Source organism: Macaca nemestrina, chromosome 8 (assembly GCF_043159975.1).
Source record: "Macaca nemestrina isolate mMacNem1 chromosome 8, mMacNem.hap1, whole genome shotgun sequence".
NCBI classification, from domain to species: Eukaryota; Metazoa; Chordata; class Mammalia; order Primates; family Cercopithecidae; genus Macaca; species Macaca nemestrina.
In genome coordinates, this window is record NC_092132.1 from 138,212,291 (window position 1) to 138,221,646 (window position 9,356).

A 9,356-nucleotide genomic window follows, 5' to 3' on the forward strand; every position below is an offset into this window, starting at 1 on the left:
CTTTTTTTGAAACGGAGTTTCACTCTTGTTGCCCAGGTTGGAGTGCAATGGTGTGATCTTGGCTCACTGCAACCTCTGCCTCCTGGATTCAAGTGATTCTTGTGGCTCAGCCTCCTAAGTAGCTGGGATTACAGGTACCCACCACCATGCCAAGCTAATTTTTCATATTTTTTGTGGAAATGGGGTTTCACCATGTTGGCCAGGCTGGTCTTGAACTCCTGACCTCAGGTGATCCACCCACCTAAGCCTCCCAAATTGCTGGGATTATAGGTGTGAGCCACTGCGCCCGGCCATTGATAGTTTATCTTTCTCTTTAACCTTGAAATGTAAAAGTTTAAACTTTTTGAACTTCCAATACTTAAAAATTTCTTTTTGAACTTCCAGTTCTTAAAAAAATTGCATCTTATAGTATTTAAAAAATAAAACTGGGCTGTTTTTAATCAAATTCCTTGGGTTATTTTGTGCATTTTTAGTTATTTAGGATAATTTATTGCTTTGATTTAACATAGTGTTTTAGGATATACTACCAAAAATTCACATAATTTGATAAATTTTTCCTGTATTTTCCTCAGTACTCTTCCTTTTGGAGAGGAGTTACTGGCACTGTAGAGGTGAATTTGCCAAATTTAGTAAGTGTAAAATTTAAGTAACTTGGAGTCCTGGTTTCAGACTTAGATCTAAAAAATCAAGGCCTGATCATAAAATTTGGCCCTGCTAAAAGCTATCAAGACAAACAAACAAACAAAAAACCAAGAGCTATTCAGTAGCGCTACATAAAATGAATATACAGACAGTGATGTGTATTATGTAAAGTTTGTCACTGGTTCCTGATGACATAAGTGCAGAAACTGAGGAAAACTATTTACTTCATTGGATTTGCTGGACCAATTTGTATATTGTAGACCCCACAAGGCCAGTTGATGTTGGAGTGAGTAGCAGACTGTCATGGCACATAATCTCTTAAAGCTGGTTTGTCAGCTGTTACCCAAAAGTATTAAAATTCCAGAACCAATTTATTTCAGAGAAGACAATTGAAATGTAGCTATAGCTTTATAGGATAAACTATGGTAACTAGCTACCGATGAGATAGTAAAAATTACACCTTGTACAGATTTTGTCATTTTCTTTTTCCTGTATTGTTTTAAAAATTTTGCGACTATTACTTTGTATATCTGTTTTTATTTTATTCTTTCAATTTATTTTTTGATTTAATAAAATATTGATGTAAAATAGGTTAGGGGAAAAACTGATTCTCTGTTACAAATACTTTGAGAAACTCTACCCTAAGGAACACAGTTAGATCCATTCTAATCTTATATGAGATAAGTGAGCAATGAAAATACAAATACCTATAAAATGTGTATTAATCCATTCTCACACTGCTACGAAGAAATACCCCACACTGCTATGAAGAAACACCCAAGACTGGGTGATTTATAAAGAAAAGAGTGACTGTGACTCATGGTTAATTGACTCACAGTTTCACAGGGCTGGGGAGGTCTCAGGAAACTTACAATCATGGCAGAAGGCACCTCTTCACAGGGTGGCAGGAGAGAGAATGAGTGCCAAGCGAAGGTAGAAGTCTTCTATAAAGCCACTAGATCTTGTGAGAACTCACTATCATGAAAACAGTATGGGGGAAATTGTCCCCATGATCCAATCACTTTGCACCAGGTCCCTCCCATGACACATGGAGATTGTGGGAGCTACAATTCAAGATGAAATTTGGGTGGGAACAAATCTAAACCAAAATGAAATTCAGCTTTAATATGAAAAGCTACAAGAAATAGTTGCATAGATTGTGTCTGCAAAGATCTCTAGAAGAAATTACTACTCCCCTCCCAGCAGACACTAATCATAACTCTGGCTACCCCATATACTTTACTTCATAAACCCAGTGGTTGTGGGGAAAGAGAGGAGAATCAAATGACCACACTATAACATAGAGTTGTAATAGATGTAGATGAATGTAGGAGCATGACATTAGAGAAGAGACATATAAGTACGGGAAACAAGACTATAGTCAAGGGAGGGGGACAAAAGCCAAAAATGGTGGTTACCAGGAAAAAATAATTAACTTATCCTTCACTCTACTGAGAAGGTCTTGACATCTTGTGTGCCTTGGGTAGGAAGTAGGCTAGACAAGAAGTGTTTCTTAGACTATGACTTCCCCATGGCAGTCAAGTTTTTGAAAATATGTCAAATTTGTTGGAAAGACACTTTCAGAAAGAGCAGACTGGAGAGAGGCCAGGCAGGAGGAGAATGCTGGAAGATTTTATGGGGCAGGAGATGTGATGAGTCCTGAGGAACTTGTAGCCTGAACTTGGAAGGCCAGTCATACCACGTTCTAGCAGGAGTCATCTAGAAAAAAAAAAAAAAAAAGAATGCTAGTGAGACAGTGGTATATATGGGTTAGGTGACTTGATTTGTATTCTCAGATGGTGCCAATATGCTAAACTAATTTACTTTTTGTTTTAAAAATATAATATTTAAGAATTCACTTTGTACTAGGTATGTGCAAATTACTTAGTAAAGATTATTTTACTTAACATATGTAACAATCCTATCACCTGTGATACTATCTCCATTTCATGGATAAAGAAACTGAAGCTTGGAACTTTGTGGCTATTAAATGCTCTTAAATAATGATAACCACTATATTATTCTGCTTCGTAATCATTAAAATGTATCTTTATATGTCTTTAGGTTAAGAGTTCTTGTTGTACATTTCAGATACCATAAAAGTTTGGTAAGTAGGAAGGAATATTGCATTGTGGCCACATTTTGAAATTAATTGTCCTAGGAGAATACATGAACAATTTAATAAATATGAGTCCTACACATGTTGAAGGCAAATAATGGAGTAAATATATGGGACAAATGTAGGAATTCAGAAAATTAGAGACATGTTAGAGTGACTATTTCAAAACAGTACTTTGGACGTGTTTACTCTCTCAATGCCGCCTAGGAGAGGAGTTGTCTTTTAAATTAATTCTTTTCCCAGTGGAAGAAATTGGAAGAAAAACATAAACTTTCTTGAGCATTGGCTATTTATACAGGGGACAGTACGCTTAAGTGCATGGCTGCCTTGGAGTTCCAACATTAGAACTAGAAGTTTGCTTCTATATTCTGCCCTTGGCAGGCATGATCAGTAGATTAGGACCCTCTTTCCTCCTGAGTTCAGATTTAACTTCAAAACTCTCAGGAATTGGCACACCAAAATGCCATTACCTATCAATAGAGTAGAGCCAATCCGAGAGATGACGCCTGTTACCGTCTTTGTGTTAGGTGCATCCCAAACAAGGCTTCATTCTCACTGTGTAATTTAAGTTTTAATGTAGAATTGACAAAGAACTATGTAAATTTTGAGCAGAATATTGCTGTAATAAGTATAATGTCAGTTGCCTTCAACGTTTTTCAAAGCCATTCCAACCACAGGAAGTCTGCAACCAAATTTTTTTAATGACTTCCTCAGTACTTGAGCACATTTCATTCAATTTTGACAGTCAACTTCGTTTTGCTTTTGAACTCTGAAAAGATCAAAGCCTCAAGTGGAACCAAGAGGAAGAGATAGCTTTTGTTTAACACAGTTCGTTGCTGTTGTTAAACACATCTTTGTTAAACACATTTTTGACAAACAGTGATGAGCCCTAAGAAAGAAAAAACCTGATACTGTGAAAAATAGATATGTTTTTATGTGGCTGCTTCATTTGCATGTTGTAACCCCCTCAAATAATTGATAAAGAAATGTCTGCATTTTGATTATTGGCCTGGCTGCTTTTTCTGCTTCAGTCCCTTAACCGCAAATAAATGTTCATTTCTTATATAAAATAGAGAATATGGATTTTATAACAGAGTGTCACCTCCTCATGCATAACACATTACATGGCCAATTCCATAAGGCACTACTAAATTGCTGAGAAAATTACATTTGGATGAGTGTAAACTAATGTTGAATGAAAAATTATATCTCCAACTTTTAATACATTGACTAGAGAACATGTACAACACGTGTTTTAAACAGCTAAACCCTTTAGCTTTAGTTTCATTGAAACCTCAAATCTATTTGTCATGGTGCTCTGAAGGCTAATAACTAGCTTTATTGGAAACACTATGGCACATTGATAGTCCTGTCACTGAAATGTGGTCACTGAAAGGCAGCTGAGGGAATCCCAGACAAGCACTGTCAACAGAGCACACCTCCCGCCTTTTCTTTCGATTACTTAATCTGTAGATGGTCTGAGTTCTTTGTTTCTCTTTTCCTAAGCTTTTATAGGAGTACCACGGCCCTCAGAGGGAAAGTATAACATCAGATTTTTTAAAATACAGGCTAGTCCAATATAGGATTTGATGACGTAGTAGTTTACAAATATGATAGAAATGAGATTTGATTATTTGTGGACCTCAGTCAGTCTACCTGTCCTGCAGTATTATGAGATGCCTGTGCACTGCTTATGGCATTACAAATAGTAGTAGTCTTTGCATATTTTAAATAAAATTTTGTAATAGTCAAAGACATAGCCATATTTCATGCTTATATAATTAGGATTTCTATGACTGGTCGTTTATAAAATGTGTGCAATAATTTAGAAAGCTGAAAATGTGGATTGTTCGTTATCTGGGATAAAACGAGATTCAAAACCCTTTCTTCCAACTCAAAAGATCCGGAACACATACTGTTTATCTTGAGACCATTTAAACTCTTAATTAAAATCAGTTTTCCTATATAAACTTCCACCATAGTCTGCTTTGGAGTTGCATTAAATCAACCCTGAATTTAGAAAATATTACAACAGTGGTTTTTTGATCTAATGCTTATCTTAATGCACATACTTTGAGTCCATACAATTTATATTTTAGCACGGTCCTGTGGACACTTTTTGATCAAGTTTGACCATGTTATTGTTCTTAGCTTGTTCATATTTGCATTATAATTAAGTTCAATAAAAGCAATTTAATCAGAAATTGGAAATGAGCTTCAACAAAATCTACAGCAATCAGTTCTTTTCTGCTGACACTGCTATGAAAACAGGATTGTGAGGCACAGAATGAATTAGCTGTATATATAAGAGACTTTAGAATATCTTTTAATATGATTTACAGCAGAATTTACAAAACCAGCATTTAAAACTTAAAAGTAATTTTTTGTTAAATTTAATAATCAGTAAGTCTGATCTCCTTAATTTTGCTCAGTATTGCAATATATTTTAAAGGCCTCATATATTTATCAATTTTTGAATAACACCTGGACGTCTATCAATGTGGTAGGTACTGTTTACATCAGAGATAAAAAGAGGTAAAAATCTGTGGTTTTTAAAAATGCATGGAGCATTATTTTAGAGAAAGGGGTAAAAGCAATAAGATAAATACATAAAAATGTGTAACACATTATTGATAAATGTTGAGAGATAAAGTCAAATAGGGAAATGGTTGTGTGGGCAGGAGAACAGGGGCTGTGATTATTCCTGGAGTAGCCTTACTGAAAAGATTATTTCAGAAGGAAGCTATGGATTAAAAATGAATATATCTGAGCAGAGCAAGAATTCTAGGTAGTGGAAACAGCAACTGCAAAGACCCTAAGATGATTTCTTGTCTCATTTCACGGAGTCAAAAGGTGGTCAACCTTTCTGGCTGGAGGAGAGGAAATAAAACAAGATATCAGAGGTCAGGGGCAAAGTTAAGAGGTGAGATCAGTGAAGCAACGGAGTGGCTGATCTTCCTGGGTCTTGATAGTCACATAAAGATGTTGATATTCATTCGTTCAAGAGAGTATCTTGAACCAGGGTCCTGGGTTTGTAGCCATCTTTGCAAAGATTACAATGGTAAGAGAAATCTAGCATGGCTGACTCCACGTTGCATCTAGCCTCATAGGCTGGCTGTTCTTGCATATTCCTGGATGTAGACCAAGATAACCATGGAAAGAATTTAGAGTTTAAATTTCAAGCAAGAATAATATTCCCTTCCTTAAACTAATGCCCTTTTTGCTTGGACAAAAACCACCTTTGTATGACAAATGAAAGGCCATGAGAGTAGGATTATGGAAGGGGCTTGAGTTCTGCTAAGATGTAGATGTGCTGTTTCAGACTTTTATATTCTGGCAGTTGATCACCCCACCTGGACATATGACTCATGACTCAACCAGTCCTGTTGCCTCCACCCATAGGCAGACAATGCACAGTAACTGTTTTCGATGTTCCTATGATTTCATCCCAACCGATCACCAGCACCCATTTCCTAGCTCTCTGCCCACAAAATTATAATAAAACCCTAGCTTCTGAGTTCACAAGGAGACTGATTTTAGTAATAACTCTAATCCTTCTACTTGGCTAGCTCTGCAGTCATTAAACTCTTTCTCTACTGCAATATCACAGTCTTAGCAAATTGGTTTTATTTGTGTGGCGAGAAAGAAGAACCCATTGGGTGATTACAGTTGGAGGTAGTAAGAAGTGATTTATTTCTGGACACACATTTTTTGCTTTTGTTTATTGAGGTAAAATCCACATAACAAAAAATCATTCTAAAATGTGACAGTTAGTGACATTTAGTACATTCATCTCTGTCTAATTCCAAGACACTCTACATGTTCCAAAAGAAAACCCCGTACCTTTTAAGCAGTGATTTCCCATACCCTCCTCCTCTTCTTCCCCTGGCACCAGTAATCTGCTGTCTGGCTCTCTGAATTTCCCTATTCTGGACATTTCATATAAATGGAATTATACAGCTAAAAGAAAAACTTTAGACAAATTATATTCAAAAGTGTTTATTTGAACAGTGAACAATTCATGAAGCAGACAGCACTCAGAACTAGGAGAGGTTCAGAGAGCTCCACCCAGCAGCATGAGCAGCAAGCTTTTATAGGCCAAACACAAAGGCAAACTAATGAAATCATCCGACTGGCTACAGCTAGGCATTTGCCTTATTTGGGCATGGTCTATGACCAGTTATTTGTCTTCGGCTGACTTTTGGCTGTTTTTTACAAAAATGTATATATTCCTAAGATAGATTTTGGAGTGTTCCTTGGAAATTCGAAGTATGGACAGTCTCAGGTCAATGGCTTTCTACTAATTTAATCCAACTATAAAATATGTGGCCTTTGTGACTGGCTTCCTTTACTTAGAATAATGTTTCTAGGTTCATCCATGTTGTAGCATATATCAGTAATTAATTCCTTTTAATGACAAAATGATATTCTGTTATATGGATACAAGACATGTTATTTATCTTTTCATCAGTTGATGGACAATATATCGTTTCTACCTTTTGACTGTTTTGAACAGTGCTGTGGATACATTTTAAAGTTGGAGTAAATAGGATTTTCTAATACACTGGAAACAGAGTATGAAAGAAAGAGAGAAATCAAACAGCATGGATTTTAGCCTGAGCAGTGTAGACCAGCAGTAACCACCACTAGAAAGGATAAATCTGTGGCAGGATAAATCATCAGCTGGGACGGGGAGATTTAATAGCAGTGATTCAGTTGGGACCTAAAAATTTCAAGATGTGAATTCCAAGTGGATGTATCATAGAAGCAGATGGACATATGATTCTGGAGTCCAGAAAATTGTCATTAGGTGGTACGTGAAGATATGAAAATGTATTAGATCCTGCAGGGACTTAGTGTGGGGAAAAGAAAAAGATTTTTGAAGGTTAATTTCTGAGGCCTCCCAATATTTAAAAATTAGGGAAATGAGACAGCAACAATAAAGGAAACTGACTATAAAGTGGTGAGAATAGGTAGAAAAGAACATTATGGAGTAAGAATTCAATATAGATGATGAAAATAACATGAAATGCAAATTGTTAAATTCGTTGAACAAATAATTTATTTTATATTTATGCTTATTTTGGCGTTAGTATTTCCGATACATTTAAAAATTGCTGATGATTTACTGATATAATATAGGAAGATGCAACTGATGTATTTAAGTGAGTACACTATTTTAAAATAGATTTTATTGTAAAAATAATAATATTGAAGTATAAAGCAAGAAATAGATTTTATTAGTTTTAATATTTAATTAAAGTTAATTCTGACAATCACATTTCTGTTGTTGAACCATCAGTGAGGGCAAAAACCAATATGTCATATGAAGGAATGAGTCTTCAGATCTAGGCAAACTGGATCATTCTGTAAAAACAGAGAAATGATCCTTGGGTGAACCAGTTGGATCCTGTGTTAATCCAGTGTGATAAAATTAGAATCAATACACGTTTCTTCCAGAATTTTAGAAACAAGGCACTGTAGAGAAACTCCTGAGTTATTGGTAAGGAGAATTATCATGGACCAGCTTTGCTCTGTACAGTTCCAGTTTAGATTTTTAAATCCACATTGACAACTAATAGCTCTTCTTTTACTCTCAGAAGCATCCCATTTTGGAAGATAAATGATTACACTTTTTCTAAGGAAATAAAATGGGTGGATAAGGAACACAGAGGATAGTCTTGATGCTGTCTCATTTGTCCAGGGAAATAGAACCCATTCCGAACTATCAAATTATGGACTGTAACCCACATTTTAGTGAGCAAATAATTACTTTTGAGATTTATTCTTTTCAAAGGTTTTCATATAATTGAAATTTCTTTTTCCAAGAAAGACTATCACCAGAACTATGACATATTAGTTTACACCAGAAATTTGCCAATATTCAATCATGATTGTTAGAAATCAGAAATTTTATATAACGCAAACTAATAAGTCAAAGATAGATACATATATTTTAGTAATATCTTACTGTATCTTAAATTTATCTCTTGATAAACATAATATCAGCTATCCCCTTAAATAGATTTAATCCCCTTTCTTTTTATAGACGGAATTGATTTTACCAAATACTTTATATATTCCTAACATTTACTCTAATATATAGGCAGATACGTTTTCTTTAATTGAATAACTTTGCCTCTGATGACATTTTCTAATTCCTAAAGATATAATGCCATCAATCCACACTACACATTAATAAACTCCATCCTGCTAGAGCATGTGCAGTGTAAAGTGAAGGTGCTCCCTCGGGCACATGGAAGAGTTCCATCTCCATCCAGAGTGCCAACACAACCACCCATCTAGAAATGTGTCCATCTGCATGAGAAATCAAAAAACCACAAATGACAACTACAGAGTCAGTAGGAGACAGAAATGAATGGACAAGAACTAAAAATGTACGTTACCTCTAGTGTCTATGATTTTTTTTTTTTTTTTTTTCTTTCTTTTTTTTGAGACAGCCTCTTGCTCTGTCACCCAGGCTGGAGTGCAATGGCATGATCTCAGCTCACTGTAACCTCCGCCTCCTGGGTTCAAGCGATTCTCCTGCCTCAGCCTCCCGAGTAGCTAGGACTACAGGCGTGTGCTACCAAGC

At 35.7% G+C, this 9,356-nt stretch overlaps 1 protein-coding gene across 16 annotated transcripts in view; it reads left to right on the top strand.

Moving 5' to 3' along the window:
• Window positions 1-9,356, top strand: part of LOC105463752 (macrophage scavenger receptor 1) — a 764,939-nt gene that overhangs the window by 366,647 nt on the left and 388,936 nt on the right. The window lies entirely within an intron of this gene.